This window comes from Dermacentor albipictus, chromosome 10 (assembly GCF_038994185.2).
Source record: "Dermacentor albipictus isolate Rhodes 1998 colony chromosome 10, USDA_Dalb.pri_finalv2, whole genome shotgun sequence".
Classification (NCBI taxonomy): Eukaryota; Metazoa; Arthropoda; class Arachnida; order Ixodida; family Ixodidae; genus Dermacentor; species Dermacentor albipictus.
The window spans coordinates 83,081,990-83,108,859 of NC_091830.1; the positions used below are offsets into that span (position 1 = coordinate 83,081,990).

Sequence of the window (26,870 nt, forward strand, 5' to 3'; positions counted from 1 at the left end):
CGGTGGGGCTTCTGGCGGATGGGGTGTGCGGAGCCGGTATCTATTCTGTGACGAGCGCGGGACGACGGCAAATGAAGCGGCGCATCTCCATGCGTGAAGTCGAATGCAGCCTCATGCCTGGCAAGGATATGTACCAGTGCTTGCCGTTCCGACGCACCGAGAGCCTTGCTGATCATGCCAAGCATTAGCATTTCAAAATGGCTGTTATCGCAAGGAGAGCAAGCTGTAGAGACGTCCGTAGTTAGGGCCGCCATTGAGTTACATGCGGCTTCATCGAAGAGAGCGATTTTCATACCACGAGGAAGGACAACTGGCGTGGCGGAACAGTTCAGCGCTCACGATGTGGCGACTCCTTTCGTCATGCACACGACAGAGCAGAGCACAAGTATATGTTTTTTGGCACAGTTTATGCGGAGAGGCCTAACTACAAGATCAACACAATCAGCGTCAACAGTAGTTGCAGAAACACAAATGGGCGTCAGGCACCACGATGGTGCAATCACTTCATCAAGAACACTGAGTGTGTTTATGTCCTTGTGTTCGCCACGCGAACTTTGTTCGGAATCTGTTGATATAATTAACTTGTTCAATGATATTTCGCCACAACCACAGTCCACGGAAGCGCCGCACTGTTCAAGAAAATCAATACCAAGAATAACATCGTGCGAACAACGAGCAAGAACAAGGAATTCCGACACAAAAACTTTCCCAGCCAACAAAACACTCACAGCACAAACACCAAAGGGATGAAGCCAGTCGCCACCCACTCCACGAAAAGTAATACCGTTGTTCCAAGAAAACATAACTTTGTGGCCTACACGGTTCTTGAAAGCGAGGCTCATCACAGACACAGTCGCTCCAGTATCCACTAACGCCATGGTCGGTATTGCGTCAATCGAGACATTCACTTTGTTTTTGAGCATCACAACAGGCAGAGAAATTTCTGGCAAAGACTGTCCGGCGACCTCACCTCCATTGGCCGCGGATGCTAGTTTCCCGGTGGCGGTGACGAAGAATAGCGCCGAGGGGACGGAGAGCGACGGGGACGATTATTTGGCGGCGTCATACTCCGCTCAGAAGTTGGCGAATCGCCGCGTCTGGTCTCGTGTGGGAAGTGGTGCATTGGAAGGGAGTCGGTCGTCCGCAAGTCATATGAAGTACGGGTTCTGGGTGGCGAGAACATTAGTGGTGTCCTTCGTGATTGACGGCCTTGGCGACAATACCATGCTATATGGCCTGTGGAACCGCAGTTTTAGCACACAGGAGGGTCGCGGTTCACAGCATCTTCCTCGAAACGGATGCTAGGCTGCTGCGGGCGGCGAGAAAGTTCGTTGTCATGTGGATAACGTGTCTCTGCGCCTCACTGAAATCCGTCATATCGTTCATAAGTCACGTCGTGGTAGTAGGGTCAGTGCCCTTCTTGTCGTGGCCTGGCAGAAGTCACAGGGCCTCGGGGGCAAAAACGCGACTGCTCTCGTTGTGGTCGAGCGTCATAAGTAGCGCCTCTGTCGTAGAGACGTGGCTGCTGTCGGGGCCCGAGTTCATAATCCTCGGTGCCCCTCGCCGCAGGATACGGGGCGATGGAAGCCACGTTTGACTCGAAATCTGGTGGTAGGCGGAAGCTGTGAGTGCCTGAATGTGTCGCTTGTGCGTGCAGGCTGAGCTCTTCCCTAACTATTTGTCTGATCGTTGATGCAAGATCGAGGGGCTGGTTGCTTTCCACGCTTGCAACTGTTGTCCCATTGGCTAGCCTGCCAAACTTCGGCGTGATGCGCCTCGTTTTCAGCTGCTCGAAAGTACGACAATGCCGAATGATGTCAGTGACGGAAGCCAGGTTGTCCTTTGCGATGAGGAAATTATAGACGTCTTCGGCAATTCCTTTCAGGATGTGCCCGACTTTATCTTCCTCAGACCTTCCAGAGTCCACCATCCTAAACAGTTTTATTACCACCTCAATATAGGTCGTGCAGGTTTCGCCTGGCACTTGCGCACGTTGCAGCAACATCTGTTCCGCCCTTTTATTTTTCGTCGCGGAGTCGCCGAATCTCTCTGTGATTTCGGAAACAAATCTTCCCCATGTTGTGAACGTTTGCTCGTTATTGTCGAACCACAGCAACACAGTATCCGTTAGAAAGAACACTACGTTCGAAAGCTGATAAGCGCTGTTCCACTTGTTGGCGGCACTCACCCGGTGATAATGGATGAGCCATTCCTCGACGTCTTCGTCCGATCTTCCGGCGAAGGGACGCGCATCTCTCAGTTGCAGAACGGAACTTGTCGGCGCAGCTGTTGGAATGGGCCGTTGTTCGTCTGCGTCGTGGGACATATTCAGCTCCGGTAGATACGGTGGGAGTCCAGCAATGCGACGGTTCCGTCGAAGAAGTTCTGGTTCAGCCTCCGTCTTTGGGTGTCGATTACCCCGCACCTTCCACCACAACTGTTACGAAGAGTTGCGAAGAAATGGTTTCATTTACAGGCGATAGATGATGATCGTAGCGTGATAGTAGCGCAGCTCGGCCTCTCCAACTCTTCGTCCTCTCCATCTTCCCTTCTTTTCTCTTGTCCGTGCCTTTCTTATCTGTTACAATATGTATAGAGCTGAGGTCGAATTTTGCGTTAATATGGTAATCGTCGATGATGGTTTTTGGGAATGCAAATCTTCTCCGTGAGAAAACAGACAGCGACCATCCTAAACATAAAGGCAGAGAGACAGGCCAACTCAGCCGAAAGCATGCAGCGGTAGACAAAGAAAGCCACGCTTTAGAGGGCTTCAGACAACATCCACAGAAATCTCCACTAACAAATTTGCGCAGCGCATTAGAAGTGTAAGGTAAAGAATGAGGCGAACTAATGTCGAATACAATAATTATTCAAGCACGAAAAGAAAGAAAAATGAAGCGTGAGGAAAAAGGACAGGTCATATATACTGTCATTTTTTAAACTGTCAATAAGTGCAATAGGAAGTGTAATCTGTATGCATGCGCTGGTGAATATAAATGAGAAATGAGTGGTGCGCTCAGAGCTGATTTCTTTCTTTTTAGAAATAACAATAAAATGTAATAAAACGACACCTCACATCTTTTTCACAGCTCCAAAATGGCTAAACATATCAGGGTTTCAAAGGGCCAGATGCTGCCGGATATAATATAGGACCTGGTAGCAGGCACGCATAGTTTTCTTGAGATCGAGAATATTCAATACAGGCATGTCGAGGCGAACATTACGCTTAGTGAGTTTACCTACGCAGCAGGTGAAGCCTAGGAAAACTTGTCACATCAAACCATCACCCGAGAAGTTGCCAATTATTGCAATACTGAACAGCACGAGATGAATGGAGATGTAGAATCATGAAAGATAGCATAGGCGCAACTATAAATTCATCGCACGTTATGCGCGCAAAATTCTTCAATTCTGTGGTAATCTTCACAGGTGTTTCTTGTGTCGTATTCGCGTTTATTAGATATACATAATAATAAGTATACAAACTATGGTACAGGTATGTATAATTTGATAGGTGACAGCGATGACTTTGAGGCATATCAATACTGTACACCAATAGGCTTGTCCAACGAATCTGAAAAAAAAAACATACATCAATTCGTTTTATTCACCTACATATTGTGCAGAAGAAATTTCCCTTGCTTGTCTTCGAAACCGTATTTCAACTGTTTCATGCACAAACACCTTTAAGGCGATTTAAAGAGCACACATGGCGCAGAAGAGCAAGGTATTTAAAAGCGTGACCTATATTCATCAATAAGAAAGCCGTTTGGGGTATTTACATCAAAGCGCGCATATCGCATTATAATGCTCCTTATTACCTTCTCTGGTCTGCTGTGGATTTGCATTGGTGTTTGACGAAGAAATAAATCCGTTGAGAAGTGCCTGTCTTCATAAGATTTGTGTGCTTATATTGTAAGCTATGCCGCCTTCCGTTATATCGCCTTCCGTTTCCCTACTACGGTTGCGCTTTTAAACAACGGCGCTGCAATATTGCTTTCCTCTCCTTCCTTCTTCTCCGCCCTTAAACTGGCTCTCTTCACTACTACACGCAGAGACATAGCAACAGCGCGCGCATGCGATCCCATAGATGCGATGAATACATATAGAAAAGTATCAGTCATAGCTCTCATAGAATAGCCTGCTGAGCCGTTTACTTTTTTTTTCTTTTTTTTCTTTGAAAGAAGTCCTATTCGGGTTATTATAATTACACGAAGGCATTTCGCCCTCACCAGCAGCAGGTCTTGGGATAGCTATTCTGGCGGCTAGCTTCCCACGCTATGCGTGCCGCCCTCGCGCCTGTTTAAGCTTTTCCTAAACGCTAGAGCTATACTATGCCCGCGCAACCTTGAGCGATCGGAAAGCGCGTTTTCCACTCTTGGCCGGCGGAGAGGGGAGGCTTCGTTCCGGCCGCGAAGCTCTCCACATCTCTGTAAGGTGCCTGGTGATGGTCTCGTGCTGACGATGCCCTCTCGGTGAGCGCATATTTTCCCCTCATCTTTTAAGAGGTTCAATACATACAAGCATTAGTCTCGCAAACCAGATTTATTTCAAGGGAATTTCCCACGTCTCAATAATTTCTCTCATCGTATTCGAGTGCTGATTGCCGTGTTATAGTTTGTTAACGAAGCTTCCCCTCAAGTCTAAATATTGTAAGGCAGTTTGTCGTGTGCGTATAATGGACACGCATGCTTATATCGCCTTCCGTTTCCCTACCACGGCTGCGCTTTAAAACCACGGCGCTGGAATATTGCTTTCCTCTCCTTACTTCTTCTCCGCCCTTAAACTGGCTCTCTTAACTACTACACGCAGAGACAAAGCAACAGCGCGCGCATGCGATTCCTAGTCTTTCAAGCCGCTGGAGTTCACGCTGCTCCTCTGGCGGCCATTTTTCCAAGAAATTATGCCTTCCAACCAATCGGCTGTCGTGGACATCATCAGTCCCTTTCCACATAAGTATGAGGCTCGTAGCAGGAGCAATGGCACTTGAAAGTATCCGGTGGCTTGACGAACCAACTGACTGACCTACCTTTCCGGACAACATTGAAGGGTCACGAGTTCAAATCACATGTTATGTTCCTTTTTTTTCTTTCTTTTTAATGTCTTTTCCTTCATTTTATCACTGTACGGAAACCCTCCTGAAAAAAACTATATATCCTCAATTATGTGTGGCCACACATGTGCAGGCCATAAATACCAGGTTCTCTAGCCGAGTGCCGTCCATGCGGTATAACCGAGCTCAGATTGGTCCACCTTGACTGATCATATAGGGCACCACTGTAGGTTAAATGAGGCGCACAACTCTTGCGGGACCCGCCGTGGTTGCTCAGTGGTTATGGTGTTAAGACTGCTGAGCACGAGGTCGCGGGATCGGACCCCCGCCACGGTGGCCGCATTTCGATGGGGGCGAAATGCGAAAACACCCGTGTACTTAGAATTAGGTGCACGGTAAAGAACCCCAATTGGTCGAAATTTTCGGAGTCCTCCACTACGGCGTGCATAATCGGAAAGTGGTTTTGTCACGCAAAACCCGATAATTTAATTTTTATTTTAAATCCTGTGGGGACGGTAGAGTATCCGTCTACAGTGCAAGAGGACCGTGATTCAGATCCCGGTGCCGCGCAATTCTCCACCGGAAACTACAGAAAAAAAACCGTGTGGTGAGAAAATTGCACAAACAGGCCTGGAGTGCGGCCTGATCCCGGTGACCAGAACCGGTAACGCACTCTCTCACCAGAGCAGGATTGGCCACCCTGGTGCAGTACTTGGTCACAACCTCCTATATGAAGACAACAATCAAACCCCGGCCCTCAGTCTCCAGCAGCCGTGAAGCAACTGACCACGCCGGCGGTCAGATCTGTGGCGCTGCAGAGGGTGCTAAGAATACCTGGCTCCGGACAGGCCGCCATTGGAATCTGAACCTGGCAACGTTTAACGTTAGAACGCTATCTAGTGAGGCGAGTCTAGCAGTGTTATTGGAGGAATTAGCGGGTAGGAAATGGGATTTAGTAGGGCTCAGTGAGGTTAGGAGGACAAAAGAAGCATGTACAGTGCTAAAAAGCGGGCATGTACTGTGTTACCGGGGCTTAGCGGAGAGACGAGAACTAGGAGTCGGATTCTTGATGAATAAGGAAATAGCTGGTAACATACATGAATTCTATAGCATTAACGAGAGGGTGCAGGTCTTGTTGTGAAACTTAATAAGAGGTAATTGAAGGTGGTACAAGTCTACGCCCCTACATGCAGTCATGATGACCAGGAAGTCGAAAGCTTATATGAAGACGTAGAATCGGCGATGGGTAAAGTAAAAAAAATATACACTATACTGATGGGCGACTTCAATGCCAGGGTAGGCAAGAAGCAGGCTGGAGACAAGTAAGTGGGGGAATATGGCATAGGCTCTAGGAATAGCAGAGGAGAATTATTAGTAGAGTTTGCAGAACAGAATAATATGCGGATAATGAATACCTTTTTCCGCAAGCGGGTTAGTCGAAAGTGGACGTGGAGGAGCCCGAATGGTGAGACAAGAAATGAAATCGACTTCATACTCTGCGCGAACCCTGGCATCATACAAGATGTAGACGTGCTCGGCAAGGTACGCTGCAGCGACCATAGGATGGTAAGAACTCGAATTAGCCTAGACTTGAGGAGTGAACGGAAGAAACTGGTACACAAGAAGCCAATCAATGAGTTAGCGGTAAGAGGGAAACTAGAGGAATTCCGGATCAAGCTAAAGAACAGGTATTCGGCTTTAACTCAGGAAGAGGACCTTAGTGTTCAAGCAATGAACGACAATCTCAAGGGCATCATTAAGGATTGCGCAATAGAAGTCGGTGGTAACACCGTTAGACAGGAAACCAGTAAGCTATCGCAGGAGACGAAAGATGTGATCAAGAAACGCCAATGTGTGAAAGCCTCTAACCCTACAGCTAGAATAGAACTGGCAGAACTTTTTAAGTTAATGAACACGCGTAAGACAGCGGACATCAGGAAATATAATAGGAATAGAATTGAAGAGGCTCTCAGGAACGGCGGAAGCCTAAAAACAGTGAAGAAGAAACTAGGAGTAGGCAAGAATCAGATGGGTGCGTTAAGAGACAAAGCCGGCAATGTCGTTACTAATATGGATGAGATAGTTCAAGTGGCTGAAGAGTTCTATAGAGATTTATACAGTACCAGTGGCACCCACGACGATAGTGGAAGAGAGAATAGCCTAAAGGAATTCGAAATCCCACAGGTAACGCCAGAAGAAGTAAACAAAGCCTTAGGAGCTATGCAAAGGGGGTAGGCAGCTGGGGAGGATCAGGTAACAGCAGATTTGTTGAAGGATGGTGGTCAGATTGTTCCCGAGAAACTGGCCACTCTGTATACGCAATGCCTCATAACATCGAGCGTACCGGAATCCTAATCCATAAGAAAGGGGACGCCAAAGACTTAAAAAATTATAGACCGATGAGCTTACTGTCCGTTGCCTACAAAGTATTTACTAAGGTAATCGCAAATAGAATCAGGAACACCTTAGACTTCTGTCAACCAAAGGACCAGGCAGGATTCCGTAAAGGCTACCCAACAATAGACCATATTCACACTATCAATCAAGTGATAGAGAAATGTGCAGAATATAACCAACCCTTATATATAGCTTTCATTGATTACGAGAAAGCGTTTGATTCAGTCGAAACCTCAGCAGTCATGGAGGCATTACAGAATCAGGGTGTAGATGAGCCATATGTGAAAATACTGGGAGGTATCTATAGCGGCTCCACAGCCACCGTAGTCCTCCACAAAGAAAGCAACAAAATCCCTATAAAGAAAGGCGTCAGACAGGGAGATATATCTCCAATGCTATTCACAGCATGTTTACAGGCGGTATTCAGAGGCCTGGAGTTGGAAGAATTGGGGATAAAAGTTGATGGAGTATACCTTAGCAACTTGCGATTCGCTGATGATATTGCCTTGCTTAGTAACTCAGGAGGCCAATTGCAATGCACGCTCACTGACCTGGAGAGGAAAAGCACAAGGGTGGGTCTGAAAATTAATCTGCAGAAAACTAAAGTATTCTTTAACAGTCTCGGAAGAGAACAGCAGTTTACGATAGGTAGCGAAGCACTGGATGTGGTAAGGGAATACATCTACTTAGGGCAGGTAGTGACCACGGATCCGGATCATGAGACTGAAATACTCAGAAGAATAAGAATGGGCTGGGGTGCGTTTGGCAGGCATTCTCAAATCATGAACAGCAGGTTGCCACTATCCCTCAAAAGGAAAGTGTATAACAGCTGTGTGTTACCAGTACTCACATACGGGGCAGAAACCTGGAGGCTTACGAAAAGGGTTCTGCTGAAATTGAGGACGACGCAACAAGCTATGGAAAGAAAATTGATGGGTGTAACGTTAAGGGATAAGAAAAGAGCAGATTGGGTGAGGCAACAAACGCGGGTAAACGACATCTTAGTTGAAATCAAGAAAAAGAAATGGGCATGGGCCGGACATATAATGAGGAGGGAAGATAACCGATGGTCACTAAGAGTTACGGACTGGATTCCAAGGGAATGGAAGCGTAGCAGGGGGCGGCATAAAGTTAGGTGGGCGGATGACATTAAGACGTTTGCAGGGACAACATGGCCACAATTAGTACATGACCGGGGTAGTTGGAGAAGTATGGGAGAGGCCTTTGCCTTGCAGTGGGCGTAACTAGGCTGATGATGATGATGATAATGATGATGATTGTAAGCTATAAGTGCTTCTATACCTATAATGCCTGATTCAGTTTAATCTAGGATATTTTGTTTAAATAATGACTGTACTTATTCTCATGCAATTTTCCAAGGTTCTGCATCATCAAGTTCAATATATTGTGGCGATCAGACAGCAGGCTTCATCCATGAGGGTCACATTATTGATAATAGTCATTGCAGCCATGCAATACATCGCTGATCCTGGATCAACCTGCAGAACACGAGTACCACGTGAGTAATTGTTTTCAGGTTTCATGATTGCTATATTGTGGAATACATATGTTGATATGAATTCCTCTCCCCTTGACACTTCAGGTATAGTGCTAAATAATGTATTGACGATGCGTCGCGGACATCATTGCATGGTATTCTGCTCACCATTCTTCACTCGAAAAGCACGAAAAATGGCCTTTTGCTTGTGACTTTGCTTGTCGAAGTCCAAAGATGTGCGTGCATCAAGAGGTGTTTCAATTTCGGGACGTGTGCGAACGGCCTATTCAACCCTACCCCCCCCCCCCATTGCGCGACTTTGCAATTATAAGAAGCCTTGTAAAGAACCGCACACTCCTAGCACGTGCATAGCGCAATATTGGCAAATTGAAGATAATGCGGCTCCTTTTGTCCATATTTGCTTACATTAAGTAAAGTTTACATTCCTCGGAACCTTACGAATACTTCAATTACTGTGCTCGGTATTTAGCGTTTTCTATAGCAGTTGCTGAGTGACGGCTTGTGGGATTATTAAGTCACACAGTTACACATGTCTATACGGCGAAAGTTAAGGTGAGCGCCCAAATGGCAACCGAAACCAATCAGGCTTGCCTTTACCATTGTTGAAATTTCGCCATTGTCCCCGAAAACGCGGTTCACGTTTGAAAAACTAACACACCTAAGAGAAAATGAAAAAATTAGTCTTTTTTCCGAAAGCCAGGCAGCACAACTGTCCATTTGGAGTGGGGAAGCCTGCAATGTTCAATGTCTGCAGATCATGAATTCGACTCTTTCGCCATAAAAGATTGGCGAATTGATGATTTATAAGTACAAGAAAACCTACAGATAATCTATTTCGCGAAATTGCGACCAATTCTAGAGAATATTTTCAGAGTCTTTACTCTCACTTAAATGCGGTTGAATCCTGTAAAACAATACACTACCACATAGCATTTTGTAGCAATGTTCGGAGTGAATATTATGGCGCGTAAAAGAATCACAACACATTTTAGGCGTTGCCGAAGTTTCCAAAAAAAGGAAACGGCGAATTATATTCTTAAGAACGTCTTTAGTTCACACAGGGGAGACCGTCTCTTTATTTTAGTAATTTGCATACAGCATTTTCCACTGCTGCCCGTATCGCAGAGCCCTGACTAAAGCAACGCTCAGAGGTTAAAAGAGGAGCTTGTCTACACGTGCACTGCAAGAAATAGGTTGGCTATTGAGAACATGTTGTGGGCGAACTTTCTGCATCTTTCAGTGGACAACATTGGGCATTCAGTGTGTTGCCCATACATGACAGAAGTGACAGAAGTTCAAATATTTCACCAACAAAGCTATGACATGTAGTGCGGCGCTGTTTCTGGGCACTGCAAAATGAACTTTTTACATTTCCGAAACCTCATGAAAATGTAGGATTGCGTAGCTCTGGAAATCACCAAACTACTCAAGATCGTGAAAAGACTGAGACTTCGTACTAGGAGTCTTCAAGACATAGAATTTGATGACATTTCAGTTAACATGTAAAGTTAACTCTCAAAATCTAATTATGATGCGACGTTTGTGTCATTGAAGGTGTTGTGCACTTTCACACGCACTAAATTTATTTTTTTGTACATACATTTCTATACAGACTACACAAACCTAGAAGGTGCGCGTATATTTGCAAATACTCATGTAGGACAAGAATAATAAGTGCTTTTGTGCCAGACATATGGAACAGAAAAAGTAAGAGAGCAAAAAGAAAAAAAGGAACAAGTTGGCCTTCTTGTATAGCAAAGGAGGTTGTCACACCATCAGAAATATGCATTGGGATAGTCAATATCATATCAAAATAAGAAGTTCACATCAGAACAAAATGCACTTGCATAGACGATAGTAAAAATAACATGAATAAAAGAGGAAAAAACAACATTCCATATTATTGTGCAAAATACATGAGTAGTGCCTGCTCAATATTACAAGCAGAGAATATTTCTGAGGGTAGATAATTCTATTGAACAACAGTACGAGGAAAGAATGAATTTTTAAACAGTTTAGTGCGTGCACAGAAAGGGAGCAAGTTGCGAGCGTGACGGTATCGAGGCGCGCGTGACAGGTAAGGTTGAATGTATGTTCGTTCATTAAATTCAAGCGACTTGTACATCGTGAAAAGAAATATTAGTCGTGCCACAGTTCTTCGTGCTTCTAAGGTAAGGATATGGTTTTCGGTCATCAGTTGTGCCGGCGAATCAGTGGACCTGAACTTGTTGAAAATGAACCGTACTGCTCGTCTCTGAACCATTTCAAGCTTGTGCTTATCCTTTATGTAATAGGGGTCCCATAATATTGAGGCGTATTCTAATTTTGGCAATATATATGTTCTGTATGCTAGAAATTTTTAATTTGAAGGTGCTGTTTCCAGTTTATCACGCAAAAAGCCAAGCTTTCGAGAAGCGGATGCAAAAACGTTCGCAATGTGTTTCGACCACGATAGAGTGTTGGTAATCGTTATGTCTAGGTATTTATATTCGGAGAGTTACTTTATTTGTGCACTTTTTATGCAATATGTAAAAATCATAGGTGGCTTTTTGTTCGTGACACGAAGTAAGACAGTTTTGTTGGCATTACGGTCATAGACCAGGTGGTGCACCATTTAAGCCTGGCTAAGCTAGTGCTTAACTGAACTTGATCAGCACGGCAAGTAATCTCTTTAAAGGCAAAATAATCGTCTGCGAACAATCTGAAGTGAACGTGTGGATGAAAAGCTCGAGTTGTATCATTAACATCGATTAGGAAAAGAATCGGGCTGAGTACGCTTCCTTGAGGTACTCCTTACAGAACTGGTAATGCAGTAGAAGCATGGCCGTTAACGTCTACGAACTGGCTACGGTTTCACAGGTAGGCTCTTATCCAATTTATGATAAATGTAGGAAAGGCGAGCTTAGTAAGTTTGCGAAGAAGTTTGCCATGAGGGACGTGAACAAACGCTTTACTGAAATGAAGGAAGATAAGAATAACTTGTCCGGAAGAATCAAGCGTTAGAGCGATTTCGTGAACTGTTTTAAAAGTTGCGTAGATGTCGACAGTTTCTTTCGAAAGACATGCTGAAATGGAGAGAGCAAGTTGTTACTTTCAAGAAAATTGCTTATGTAATGAGCGATGATGTGTTCTAGTGTTTCACAGCACGTGGATGTCCAAGAAATGGGATGATAGTTTTCAATGCTTAGGCGATCACCCGTCTGGTGGATGCAATGACACGAGCTATACGCCAATCATCAGGTAAAGTTGCTGTGCTCATAGATAAAGAAAATACAGCTGTTAATAAGAAAAGAATTTGGTATGCCATCCGGCCCCCTAGAAAATTTTTCTTTAACATCAAGCAATAAGGAACAGACGCCTTCAAAAAATATGAAGCCTGGCACTTAGCACGCTTAAGAAGGAACCTCCATGGCTCTATCAGTGCGGGTGAACACAGAATGGAAATGTTCATTCATTATGTAAGATATTTCCTAAGGATTGGTGGTCACACTGTCCCGTTGCCTTATTTCTGGCAAATGCGTGTTTCCACTGCTAAAATATTGCCGAAATTTATCGGAACTGGTTTTCAGGTTTTTCGGCAAAATATTGGAAAAATAATTTCGATGAGCAAAGGACAATGCGTCTGAAAGCTGGACTTGGAGCTGGCTAATAGCTTCAGTGTTTTTCTTACGGCTTTTTAGGCGTGTTTTAGCCGGCATTTCGTACGTATAATTTTTCTGTAAATCCATGCGTTTCATTGTTCTGGTATAATACGTTTAGTCAGCACGAAGGCATCAATACAGTAGTTAACGCAAGTGTTCCTTATAAAAGTACTTCCTTATAAAGGCATTTAAAGGTATTTCTTCTTGAAATGTGCACTTCTTAGGGCGCGGAACGCACATATGATTTGATGATTCATCGAAACGTTGTATTGACTGCTCTGCAGGAGCATCTATGAAAGACAAGACCCACTGGCGATTCTCAAAGTACCAGACAATGAATTTTCTTCAAACCGGCAGCGGTCGGAATTTTAGCATAATGCGAGTTTTTGTCAATGCAATTGAGCAGGCAATATCCATGACAGGAAGCTATTGCGAAGAACTCCTGTATTAAGTGTACTCTGATCCAAGAACCAAGCTCTGCATGCCCTTCCTTCCGCTTTTCCTTCGAGAGTGTAGATGGCTTGGCTAGTTGGTAGAGATTCTTTGTGCAGACGCGCTGACAAATAGACACAAAGCATGCTTGTGACGCTTGTGGTGCCTTGGTGTTCTGGGTCCATTTGGAGAGATTAAACCCTGTGTGTCAGGCCAACTATGATCACCTGAAGGCCAATCTTTACCGCGCCCACGAGTTAATGAAATTCGCGAACAAAGAACGTGGCCACCCGGAATGGAAAGTGTGCTAAGAATGAATTACTTTCATTTTAAGCCATAAACATGTGTACGGCCGATAATCTAATCATTATAGATCATTGCACGAGTTTCAGTGGCCGTGTGCCGGAATCCCTTGGGAAAATGGATCGTGCAGTTCGATCAGTGAAGAAGTTAACCCCAATGCGCTGGTCAGCCTGTAGACTTCCGTTCGAAGTGTTCCTACACCGTTACACAGGTGCCTCGTACGAGTTTTCCGAGTCTGCGCAGCTCACGATTCATATGCTGACCTTGCGAACACAAAAGTTGAGGTGGAGATTAGACTCACTATTGCAACAACATGACGTCTTGACGATAAACGATATCACAGCTCTGGGAATTACATCTAATGCTAAGTGAGAAGATGGGGGCGCAAAATTGCGGTATCCTGAAAAATGTAGTAATATTAAGATACAGCTTAAGCGCCATTGATGCATTATGCGGTATCAACTGGCATATCAAATTCCTTCGCTCTAAATGATATAATGTCGTTTACACAACAGCGATATCTGTTCTTGGTGCAGAGCTATTAGTTTGTATAATTCGTGCTCAAATATTTTTCAAGCTTCTCAATTTTTGAAAATCTTTTTGCAAGATTCGTAGCCTTAATTGAAATTCCGCTTGTAGAAGTCACTCTTATTGACCTTCCTCTCTCAAATTTAACAAATTTCTTAACACTTGGTCTATTGGTTATTTCACAGAAATATTTCTGTGTTTTACATGTATTTGAATCGGCCGCCTCTGAACTCGCCCCGAGCTAAAGCTACCTCAATGTAACCTTCGATGATGTTCTTATTTTACGGTGCGGAAACAGCAAATAAGTTCCTTTGGTGAAATTCGTGTGGCAGCTGTTGCTCAGTTTCCTGTGTCTTATATTGCTTTAGTAACACACGAGCAATTTACTCTTTCAATATCGGTATGCATACTTTTCCTAATTACGTTTAGGAACGTATCAGGACATTGATGAGCACTGGAGACAAAGCGTAAAAAGGCAATTTCCATCAAGAGAATATACAAAACATCAATTACTAGTTTTCCGTTAAAAGTAGATGTTTCGTCGCGACTTCATAAATTATTTCTCAAAAGAAGGGGGTGAGGCTAGGTTACTCATTTTATAGCATCAAAACTAGCAGAAGTTTGCGTGCCGCATGTTCTCCTACAGGCGGTGGTTGCTAGCTTCACTAATGCTTCGATTCACACAGGCCCGCGCATGGGCGTTGGCTATGCATCATTCAAACACAAAAGTTATCATGCTTGTCATGTCGCAAAATATTGCTTCTAAAGGACCCGTATTATACAGTGCAGCAGATCATTATATTTATTTGCTACTTTTACCTTGACTTCAAATGATGGCACTCACCATTTTTTTTTTCGCACCAACTAATCAATTCTGAGCTAGAATTGGCTTGAGTACGTTTACATTTATGCTTTTTCACCTAAGCGTGGTCTGTCACCACTTACAAGCCTCACTCATCTTAAAACGCTGCTTTCTTTATTTATTCACAAAGAATACATTCAATTTACTCTCTAGAAAAATAGCACAATTGAAATATCCAGTATTTTAAATATTTTGTTACAGCTATAGGACCACGCCTGTTGACTGCTAAAGCTACTTTTGGTGAAGTCATGCGAAGGTGTACCAAAGAATTTCATGCGTATCTAAAAACAGTTCCACCACAAAAGATGCATCAGGTACGTGCATTTCGTCGAGGTACGAAAATTCTATTATTAAGATTGCAGAAAATTGATCGTCACGCTCTGGACTGTTGCTCTCTATTAGGCATTTGTTACATTGATGACTACGCGTTTGCTAAGCTGACACCATGTGTTTGAATATAGTTCAACACTAAATTATTTCATTTATGGGATTTTACGTGCCAAAACCACTTGCTGATTATGAGCCACACCGTAGCCGAGGACCCCGGAAATTTCGACACCCCAGTTGCTGTTTACTGTGCAACTAAATCGAAGTACACAGGGCAATTTCGCCTTCCGCCCCCATCGAAATGCGGCTGCCATGGCCGCGATACGAACCCGCTACCTCTAGCTCAGACGCCAAACACCGTAGCCACAGAGCAACCACGGCGGGTATAGATTATAAAGAAAACTGCTAGATGTCGAAATTGGTAGAGCTGTGTTGCCCGAATGGGTGGTTCTTAAGTGCACGAGAAATCAAAATGAAAGATTGGTTATTATGAAGTATGGAAATCAACATATTTTATATACTTTTCGGCCGTTTGCAGCTTACACATAGAAGCAGGAGAGTGATGAAAGCCCATGCACTTGAAAAGAAGTTTTTAACTTCGTCAAAGTTAAGGAACAGCCCCATCGAATTATCAATGAAATTATGTCTTGGACCATCTGATAAAAAAATCTGTTATGAATTGCAGGTTCAGTCAGGCGCCCAGCTTCTATACACTCCGAAGATATTTATACTCGTCAAGAATACAAAGCTAACATGTTTGCACGTGGTTAGTTTAACAGGGACATTGCCAATGAAAGCGCGCCTTCGCCAACGACAAATACTTCACGCACCTGTATATAACGCCTCCGCTGATAGCCGACAAAAGTGCTAGTCGGCAACAGTCGCTGGGCCCTGTGACCTTATCGAGCACTCCTTTTTTACCAACACGATTATTGTTTGTTCTAGTATGTCCCGTGAAACAAAAGACAAGCGGGCAGATTGACGCCTTCGTTTGGGAAGGAAACCAGAATATTTAACAAGAGACCTCGCTGAGACGGACGACGTGTTCTGCCAAACCGCGAATTCTCGCTCCAGTAATTCAATACTGGCCCGGAGTTTCAAAAAAGCAAACTTTAGAATTACCTCTACTCTGTTAGGTACTTTGAGTTTCAGCTACAGACGTTGTCGCAATTTTTATGCCCGCTGTGCACGCCAATAGTTGCGACACCCTCCGCCAGACTGATCGGTTGAATGAGCAAGAGTCCCAGCCACGACCCTGGCTGTGCAGCACGCAGCGTCACATGCAATCTGCGATTCGACCGGCTGTAGCCATGCGATCGCTCCAGCCGTCATGTGGCCATTTTCACACATTTGTTGCTTGCCTGGGGGTCGATCTGGAGTCACATTTTGTCGACATCGATAGCAAATCAGTGGCGTGTGGTCATTGGTTCAGGACGGCCACCGTTTTATACGCTAAGTCACAATCACTGCTCACGCCTTTTTGTCGCAAGTATTTTCCATTCTTAGAGAACCACGAAGCATAGCCTAACGCGTATCGTGCGACTGTTATCTTAGCTGGGCCAAGTGTTGGCAGTCTACGCAAGGTCGATTCAAATAAGTCGCGAAGCCTCGGGCGAAAAGCGGTTCAGGACAGATTGTCACCAACATCAGCATGGGGGGTTATGGGAGCAGCGATTGAAGTGCGACTATGTTTGGAGGGAACAAACACTGGGGATAAAAAACGCGTTCTTTAATTCAAGCGATACACAGTTAGACTCATTCAACGAAAATAAATTCCTAGTCAACTTTATATATCCGTGACGAGTTAAGAAAATACAAGTTTATTTCATTTTATTATTATTAATAAATGCATTTCTTTTCAGCGCCCATCGCTACAGGGGGCGTTGACGCCATTATCACTCGCAATGCAATGCACGTCTTTAAATGGGCAGAAAGGCGCACTCGTAAAACTCACCTGTTGAAATACGCCCCCCTCACAGTTTGCGCTTTCTTGCTTGTCGAAGTTTGTCTGAATTTGGTGACGCGGCGAGCTTCATCGCCTCTTAATCTGTTCAGTCAAAAGTAGTGAGTTACGACCACCAGATAATTGTGTAGTTGTTTTCGTGCCACTGGCTGACGGGCTTGGCATCCGACAATAGGATCAGAACTCTACACATAAAGCGTTCGTCGGCCTCCAAAGAAAGTATGTTCTGTGCAGGGGTGCGATTTCGACAGCCGTACAGCTGGCCTTTTCCTGCATCTCTTTTTACGCTGAAAGCTCGAAACGCCCATCAAGTCGAGTGACAGGGCATTTGAATATATAGCTCCAAAGCACGACAACAAAACAAATTTCGCGCCTTCGAAAACAAAATTACGTCACTTCTGCTTTTAACGGACATGGCGTCACACTATTTTTTCTTCCGCCGGAAGTGTTCCCACCACATACAGATGGCGTTAAGCACCATGAACCGCCTATGGACCGCCATGTTTTGAACGTATGGGCGCCTATGGAAGCTTCGCTACCAGGTATATTTACCTTGGTCTCCGCCTGTACATTTCGATCGCGCCCTCATAAACCTCCGGAAGTGTGCGATGAACACCCGAAAGATCTTCAGAAGTTCTGGTGCTTGGACAACATCACCACTCTTGCAAGTGTAAACCTCGACGTATGCAATGGCATCGACTCGTTTGCGCGCAAGTGATTCAAGACAGGCACGCACGACTTCCGGGACCACACGAAAGATACCAGTGCCTGTTTGACAGGTGCATTCACGAACCACCACCATCCGGGGCCACTATCTGGTTCGTGTTGGAAAAGCCAACGTTCAGTATCGCCTCACCTAATTGCCTTGGCGCGCCGATATCACCGCCTGGACCAGTCCAGGCCAATCACGTGAGGTGAAACTGAATGTCGGTTTTGTAACGCAAAAAAAAGGCGGCCCTGGATGCGAGAGCGTCACGTGGAATATCAGCTGCCATCTGAACAGGTACACGTCAACTGGACAAGTGTTCGATCCCATCCGACGTGTGTTAATCGATGCCAGTCCTCCCGAGTGCGACGAAACACTGCGGAGTACTGCCCGACGCCATCATGTGGTCCTCTGCAATAGTTCCCGATGTCACGACTGGTTCCTCCGGAACTTCATCCGACGCCACGTCACCCTTCAGCGAAATTCTTCCTGAATCGAACTAAACGTTCCTCTAATTACTTTTAACTGTGGCTTAACTATGTCCTGCGTGCCCAGTCTTTGAGAAAGTTTTGCACGCTACAGCCCCCAGCGAGCGTCAAATTATTCGGCGTAATCGACTCATTAGCACGAAGACAAGCCCTCGGCATTTGGAGTGCATCGTCTGCGGCAACAGTGGCCGAATAAACCGTGTGGTGAGTCCCCCGTCTCTACGCGTCGCTCTACACCGATGCTGGTCCGACCACCATGTTCACCGTCCCCACGTCGAAATCCTTTGGCTTCCCCGCAGCAGAATACTCTTTGCGATTGAGGAAGGAGCTGTCGCCGAATGGCCAGCTTGCCTAATTTCATCGTCTGTTGTTATGCAAAAAATCAAGGTGTGTCTGTGTTGGTGTGTAGAAACGGTGTAAATATTACTGAGTTTCTCGATACAGCTACTGCGTTTTCCATTATGAGCGTTCGGTTGAAAGGTCGCCAGAACACAAGATTATACACGCGTGCAAGTGCAAAAAAGAAAGCAGGTTGCAGACTTGGAATGGGAAATGTGTCCTGCTGATTTCGCTCGGTTACAGTCGCGATTGAAGGACCCAGTTTTAGAGCATAGTTTCCTGTATTGGTCAACGCAACTCTCGATGCTATATAGGCAAACATCTCCAATGTGAATGCGGCGCTACGCTTGACTGTAGGACTGGAACGATTTTACTATGGAAACCGATGCCGATCGATGTACTTATACTTGCAGACCTATAGAGGCGACCTTATTGCGCGTTCTCACTATGTGTTTCCACCTGGTCGGAGAGTCTTGTTCTTTCGCGTGATCTTCACGCTCGAGACGAGAGGCTGCAGTGGGATTGTTCAGCCTAAGTACACATTGAGCGATCAAGAGGAATATGATAACAGGAAGTACTACAGAGAAGCGTACTACCGCATGCACGCAGATGTATGCTTATATAAGATCGAGAGTTGCGTGCACCAGTACAGTAAAGTCAATGTTTTTTAACCTATCGACGGTCGTGTTTTTTGTTACTCACAGTTCTGTTGAGTCTGTTGCTCTGCCTGGTGGCCTTAATTTGGGTACATGTGAGAAAAAAGACAGAACTGACGTACTAATGGCGACAAGGTCCTCAGACATTAGTCAACCAATTCCCAATTATTGGGCTCTACTTACACGCATGATGGAAGTATCACTTGACTTGACTCCGAGGAGGATAGGCTCAAAGCTTGCCAGAGAAGTGTCGGCATCTTAAATCGCTCAATGCAAGTGTCCTAAAATGCTGCCGGAGTCTCTCAGCCAACCTCTCGTCAACACAACTCAAGTGGCTCCAATGCACCGGAAATCATGGTATATCTCACTAGAAAGAATTATCACCGAACTGGTGGACGACGCACACAATTCATTAGTGTTGCAGTGCTTGGGCAGCTCCGGATATAATGTAAAAACGAAATAGTACTAACCGACGTTTTGCATCGACTGCCACCACCTTCAATCTATCACCAAGAGAGACGTGAATCCCTGACCAAGCATTGACGATGCTTTTGACTGCATTCCCGCCGCAAAAGACTTTCTGTTGTAGACCTTCGGTCACGGGTAACGGTATCTATCAGGGCATCCGTCTATCAAAGAAAGTATAGGTTACGTTACGCCTGATAGACTCGGAGTTTAGGGTCACGTCGTTTGGCTTGCGTGATGCCAAAGAAATATTCCCGCGCTTTATGGACAAGCTCCTGCGGAGTCAGAAATGAGACTTCGTTGTGCTAACCAGATGGTATTATTATTTTTGGTAGAACTTTCCACCAGCCCAACAGGCAGCTGGGAGATGTGTCGGACTGCTTCCGGCCAGCTGGCCTCACTTTACGCCGTAAGTGTCATTTTGGTGAGCCTTTGTGCTCTGACATCTCGTCGACAAGGACAGTATGCTGCCAAATTTTACTTTAAGTTTCTTTCCATGTACTCGATTCCATTCGTGCTTCTCAAATGCTTAAGTGATGTCAACGACGTCACCGCTGATAATGGCCGTTCACGCAAGACGCAAGTTTTGCACGTCGCGCCAATGAAAGCCTTCCATCAACGAGCACCATGACTCTCTTGGTGTGCTCTGTCTGCCTCGGAGTAATATGGAAGGGCGCATAGAAGGAGCATAGAGGAAAAGCAAGAAGGAGCGGTACGAGGCTTAAATGCGTTAGCACTCTTGGCTTACTTCACTCGTAAAACTTTCCGTTTGGTAGTTAAATGTCTTGCTTCATTCTTTGAGAACTTCCGAATTTTTTTCCCTTTCTTTATTCCAGTTTCGGGATAATCAACATTTGGGTCCTTTGATGAGTAAAACTTATTTGTTGTTTCGTCTTTTCGCTTAGCATAAAATTTCATTCAGCATAGTTCAGCGGTTGTCTTAGGAGAGCATTGGTGGGTTATAGATATTTTTGTTCAAATGTGGTTGTCGTCGGCAGTGATTAAAATTGCGCTCTTAGGCTTCCTGCTACTCATTAGAAATGTTAGCCAGTTGATCAAATAACACCGAGCATTGGCAAACGTTATCCAGGCACGAGAGCAAGCTACTGTGGAGTAGTATTACCTTGAGATACTTCATCTCATATTCTATGAGCATAAATATCTTGTGAGAAATATAAAACATGCTGGTTTTTGTAAGTACAGAGGAATAGCACGAGTGACTGTCATGAATAACTAACCTTAACGTGTTTTCTTCATTTGCCGATATTGCCCAGAAGGTTCCTGCTGGACGTATTTACTTCGATTCGACACGTATTGTAATTATTTTTACTGCTCACATTTTCAAACCCTCACATGTTTTCAGCTGGTACCCATTCTATGCTCTATGTACAACGCGTGCATTCCGCTGGCTGAAGAGAAGAACCTGAAACCGGTAAGCCCTGCTGATTCTATTGTATAGCTTTTTTGAAACAATAGGCTACTGTCACTACTGCATTAACGTGAACGGCCTGAATCATTCTTCGCCTGTGGTACTCGCTGATGTGGCAGCAGCAGTCCAGAGTCACAGCACATAATCTCTGCCAAATAGTTGTGCATCTTACGTTAGAATTGACCACTTCATATGCGCATCAGTTTGTCATGGAGAGGGTGCGTTCTATCTCCGTAATGGCTCAACATTTCTAAGTTCTAGCTGCATCCATGAATGAAAAGAAATTTGAAGCGTTTATGTGTTATAACAGTGTTGAAATTGAAGAGTCTTCCTTAAGGTTTGAATTAGGTTGAAACCTAATTAGCAAGTTTTTCATATATGTAGACACAGGTTTTCGCACCAAAGCTTTGCTATGTACGCCTGAGGACCTATAGTCATTGCTGAAACTGGTGTCAACGTAAATTCTTTATTATATCAAAAAACGTGTAATCATAAAGCGTTCGATTTTCTGAAAGACATGTCAAACCTTCAAACACAACCTTCGAGCAACCATAATATATCACACAACCCTCAGTTATGTGCTGTCGTATATGACACGTTAACTTTCGCAGAGCGCAATTTTTATGGTAATGTAATTGTTGTCATTTGAACGGGCATATTGGCAGCCTATTGTTAAGGAGTACTTTGGGAAGTTGTGTTCGTGAGAAAAGAAGTTGCGTTCACGTTTCTATTACTGAGTTGAGGTATCCTAAACCAGATCCGTTTTGACAAATACGCAGTTGAGCCAGAAAGTTTTCAATGAAGCTGCCCTGACACAAATTTTAATGCAGTCTGGAAATGAACCTATGGAAACAGACGAGTTAAGAATTACTATGGAGCGAGAAGTACTTCAGTGCCTTCAGGAGAATTGATAGTATGGGTAATCAAAGAAACCTCTTATCCCCATTGCGGTTTTCTCGCTCCTTCTTCATTGTTTTGGACTTAGAAGGCTATAGCAGAACGAAGCGGCCAACGACTTTTTGACTACTGAACGTGACCATTGCGCGTAGCTCCAATTTGTTTTCGCATGCTCACGATAATGCCAATACTTCAGATTTTGATGCCTACAACCGGCAAAGTTCAGAGTCTACCCATCAATATACACTTGATTAAACGGTGTCTCATCTCCTTGCTCTGCTGCACTGCAATAGAAACCTGGGCGAGGCTGTATTTTCTTCTGTAGAGGGACAAGCAGCGCATTTCCATTGGCATTTACCTCTACAGCAATCACGCAATTATGGAGGGTAAGCAGAAACCGCCTATTTGTGTCCGTGTTGCGAGCGATGGGTGCCACACTGCGGACACTCGTTAAAAGGATTATTACCTAACCAGATTCGCTCGTGATTGCGAAACGGGCTCCAAAGTGCGCTACTCGGGAAGCAGAAGACGACCTTTGCCGGTCGAACATGGGCGTTCGGTCCGGCTCGCCCCCCCATATATATATATATATATATATATATGTGTGTGTGTGTGTGTGTGTGTGTGTGTGTGTGTGTGTGTGTGTGTGTGTGTGTTTGTGTGTGTGTGGCTCTGCTCGTGTAGCATGTCAACAGAAACAATGGCTGCGATTCAACCATGGTGCCGGCAAATGATATCCTTTACCTCAGTGGAACCACTCGCATCTGGTTTCGCACCCGTGAGAGCTATCTCATCTGCTGGAACACGTGCAAGATGCAGTTCCATGATTTTTGTGGCAAACCAATTGGACGGCCGCTTCCCGCCAAGAAGCAACTAACGACATTTGCCCAGACGTCTAGAAAGCCTTACCTTTCATACATACCAAATGTGGAGGATCTGTGTCTACAATCCCAAAAGGAGGTGTCAGAGGGTGACAAGATCGTCTACATTTTTGAAGGTTATCCCGTATGACTAGTTTAATCCGCTTGTCTTCACTAACATGAGCACTGTTCACAGTGTGAACAAAGAGTGCCGGCCAGTAAAGCATGCGAAATGGAGACGTATCTCGGCTGAGGTCGAGCTTCTGCCGAAAGCCGTTGCAACGTCGTGCTAAGAGGGAACTCCTTACACCCGCAGAAGTGACGCGCATAGTACGCTGAGAGCTGGAGGCCGCTTATACGAATTCGTATAATTCTGTTCACCACGGTATCCGGCCCCTCGAAGACGGCTGTTTGAGTGATCGTGGCCATTTCTGACCAGAAATTTGTGAACCCTGGCGTCTTCTCTACTGTCGGCCATGAACACTACTGACGCCGCCCTATTCTATGCGGGCAGGAATCGTTATAGAAATGAGTCGAAATGGAGAACAGCCTATAATAAATGCATTTGTTGGCGCTACAGACGACCTGGCCATATCGCTTGCTATGGCCGCAGGCTGTGGCCCTCTCAGTTTAGCTGATTTCCCACATACTCTGGCCCCTTTCATACTACAAGCCGCTATCTGCCACGCATCAAATCGTCTGCAACCAATGCCTCTGAGAAAGCCACCCGGTATGCCCGGTCGCCTCCACCGCATCAACGAACAACTAGTTCATCATTTCACCGCCGCTCTCTCTCGCCCTCCTTTAGCAGTCGACTTTCGCAGAAAAACTATTCGCTGCGCAGCTTCTGGAGGTGAAGCTTTATTGTTGAATTTGATCCAATATCCTCTGTTGCCCTTATGTGCCGACCGGAACACATTTTAAGTCTACGACGACGGCATACCTGGCAGAGCTTTCGTTGCCTGGGACAGACGTCTTTGTCATCAGTCCTAGTTTTTGTGGTTGCATGAAAAGAACATCCTTAAACCTCCGACGACCCGAGTTGTACGTCTCGCTGATGTTGGGGCGCTCGCTTTTGGGATGTGCACAGCTCGGGTTAGCGTGGTTGGTCATCAGGTGGTTGGTATTGTTACGGCTCTTGCGCAGTGGCCTCGCGAACTCATACGTAGAACTGAGTTTGTTTTGGCCAATTCCGCTCACATTCATTGCTCCGCCGGTGGCCTGCGCCTTGAACTGCCTCGCCTATGTGATGCCAGAGACCCACCTCCTCCCTCTGGCCTACAATGCAGTGAATTTGTTCGCTTATCTTTGAAAACCGAGACCCATGTCGCATAGTCACGTTCGCCAACTCTTCCGGACAGTGACTTCTATTGACACCTTTTACAGACGTCGCGCTCACGCATTGTGTCGCTGCAACCTACGAGTTCCTGAGCAGTAAGGTTAACGAACCTGCCTTCCACTTTTCAATTTTGGCTTCATCAAGCAAGTACTTAGACAGGTGCTTTTCGTAGACCACCTTTTCTCCCTTCAACCCCATCAGCTAAAAGATTTGGTACCGGATGCTACACGCCCTCAGAAGGGCAGTGTGATGCGAACTAGTTACGGCAGCCAGGAAATTCATAGCATGGTGACACTCGTTTACGCCTGAACGTTCTGAAACCTTTACACTGATTCTTGGGTCGTATCAATACATTTGTGACGTAGATAATGGGCCTTTGGGTGTTACATCCGTTCTCATACACGTAGGCAATACCAGCGCCATTCACGAACGCTCTTATGAAGCGTCTGCATCTGAGCGAAACGTCATCCAGGAGGAATTCCACCAGATGCTGCCGAAGGCCATTGTCGAGCCATTCTCCACTCCATCAGCATACCATGTCCTTTTTTTCATTAAGAAGAATAGATCACTTCGCTTTTGGGTGTACTATCACCACCTGGAGAACGTTACTAAGATTCTGTCTCGTTGCCCGGAATTCTAGGTACCTTTCATTCTCTGTATGCTGCCGCTTACTTCTCTATTATGAACCTTCGATATGGATATTGGCAGATTGGTATGGACCTGACGGACATGGAGAAAATGGCTTTTGGAGGTCATGATGTGATTAACCAGTGAGAGGGTATGCCTTTCGCTCTCTGAATAGCGCCAGCCATATTTCAAATTATGATGGACACTCTGCTTCACTTAACTTTGTTTTCGCCTACCTTGCACAAACACCAAGAATGCCTCTCACCGAATGTAGACATGTTTTGCCATGCCAGACTAAAGCTGAATTCATCGAAGTGACGTTTTGGAAGTTGCCGCGTTACAATCCTTGGCAATATTGTGAACGTTGACAGCGTACAACCTGAGCCAGAGACATTCTACGGTGAAAGACATTCCTGTACACAAGTCTGCCAAAAATGTTCGCTGCTTTGTGAGGTTCTGCTGTTATTTTTTCGGGTTTCTCAGTCAAATTGCAATAATCCTCTAACCGCTCCCAAATCTTCTCAAACAAGACGAAGCTTTGGCTGTGATCCTGCACAAGCCACGGCTTTCTCCGATTTAACCACACTCCTCACAACGTCTTCCATTCTGTTCCACTTCGATCCATCAGTCCAAATTGAAGTCCGCTTTGATGAGAGTGGTTAAAGAATAGACGCGGTCTTAAGCCGACGTCAACGTGCAGTGAACAGCATCATCGCCTATGCCAACAGCTTGCTGCGCGCATTGGAGCGAAATTATTCAGTCGCGGATCATGCGTTCCTAGCTATTGTATGGCCAGTTGCAAAATTCCACCCCTATCCGTTCGGCCGGCTATTCACAGCAGATTCTGACCACCATGGCCTCTGTTGGCTAGCCTCTTTGAAAGAGCTTGCATGCAGACTCACTTGATGGTGCCTGCGCCTGCAAGAGTACACCTACACGCCGGTATGGGGGACAAGGATCCTGCACACACAGGCAGATTGTTCCTAACACTAGGTTGTTCGCTACTGTGACTATTCGCGCAAATAATTCCTGGATTGCGTCTTTTCTGTGAGCCAGTTTCCTAACATTGCCAGCGAACAGCGTCGGAATACCTACTGACGATAAAGAACCAACTTCCTGCAATCCTCTTTCAGCGATGCCTCCTTGCGCATATTCACCCTCCAGCATGCTACCATTCATCAGCGTCATGTGTACCCTGGCGATCTTGATCTTCACCTAGCTTCCTAATGATTCCAGTCTGAAGACTGGAATCATTAGGAAGAGGTAAAATCGGAAGAGGAAGAGGTAAAAGGTAATCGGCAAGTAGTCGCAATATTGCGATTACTTGCCGATTATTACGCGACCGTCCGTCCTTCCTCTATGTGAACAACAAAAATAGGACTGCAATCATTAGGAAGAGGTAAAATAGCATAACCTAAATTGAAATAGTAAACAGGCTGTAGGACTCACTACCACGCGAGCAGCTTGGTGTTTGTTCAAGTAGCCCATCGTCACCAATGTATGAGCTGCAAAGCCGTCAGGTCGGCTAAATATAATACAACAACCAGTGAACCAAGAGCAGCATATAATCACAACTTGACATCTCAGCATCCATGCGAAAAGCTTCTTTGGTTTCCTTCACATTGTCCCCTCCGCTTTGGATGTGCCGAAATAGTGCCCATTTGAAACCACTGAAAGACTTACCCGTAATGTTATCATCCTGGAGCCGACTCAAATTTATAGTGACCATGAGCACATACATCAACCAACAGAAAGTGAATCTGATCACGGATACCTTCTATAAAGACCAAGACACCTCGGAGGGTGAAATAAACATGTCACTGCTTCCAAGTGCGTATGGTTGAAGGCGACGAATTCCCCTTGTGCTCAGGTGAAAAGATAGGGAATGTCTAGATGGATAGGGATATGGAATGAATACAGCTATTTGTTAGCTTCCGCTCAAACCACAGGCAGAACTGACGCACCTTTTGATGGACACGAGAGACGCACGAATATGTAGCTTTCTTCAGAAAAGCTGCAGCTCCAAGGAGCGTAATTGT

The 26,870-nt window shown here is 45.2% G+C and overlaps 1 long non-coding RNA gene across 1 annotated transcript in view; it reads right to left on the reverse strand.

Moving 5' to 3' along the window:
- The window catches only part of LOC135918609 (uncharacterized), a 133,331-nt gene extending 106,647 nt beyond the window's left edge, over window positions 1-26,684 (reverse strand). The window contains exon 1 of the long non-coding RNA XR_010569708.1: window positions 26,515-26,684. This is a non-coding gene — a long non-coding RNA (uncharacterized lncRNA). The remainder of the gene's footprint in view (window positions 1-26,514) is intronic.
- Between the last annotated feature and the right edge of the window lie 186 nt (window positions 26,685-26,870).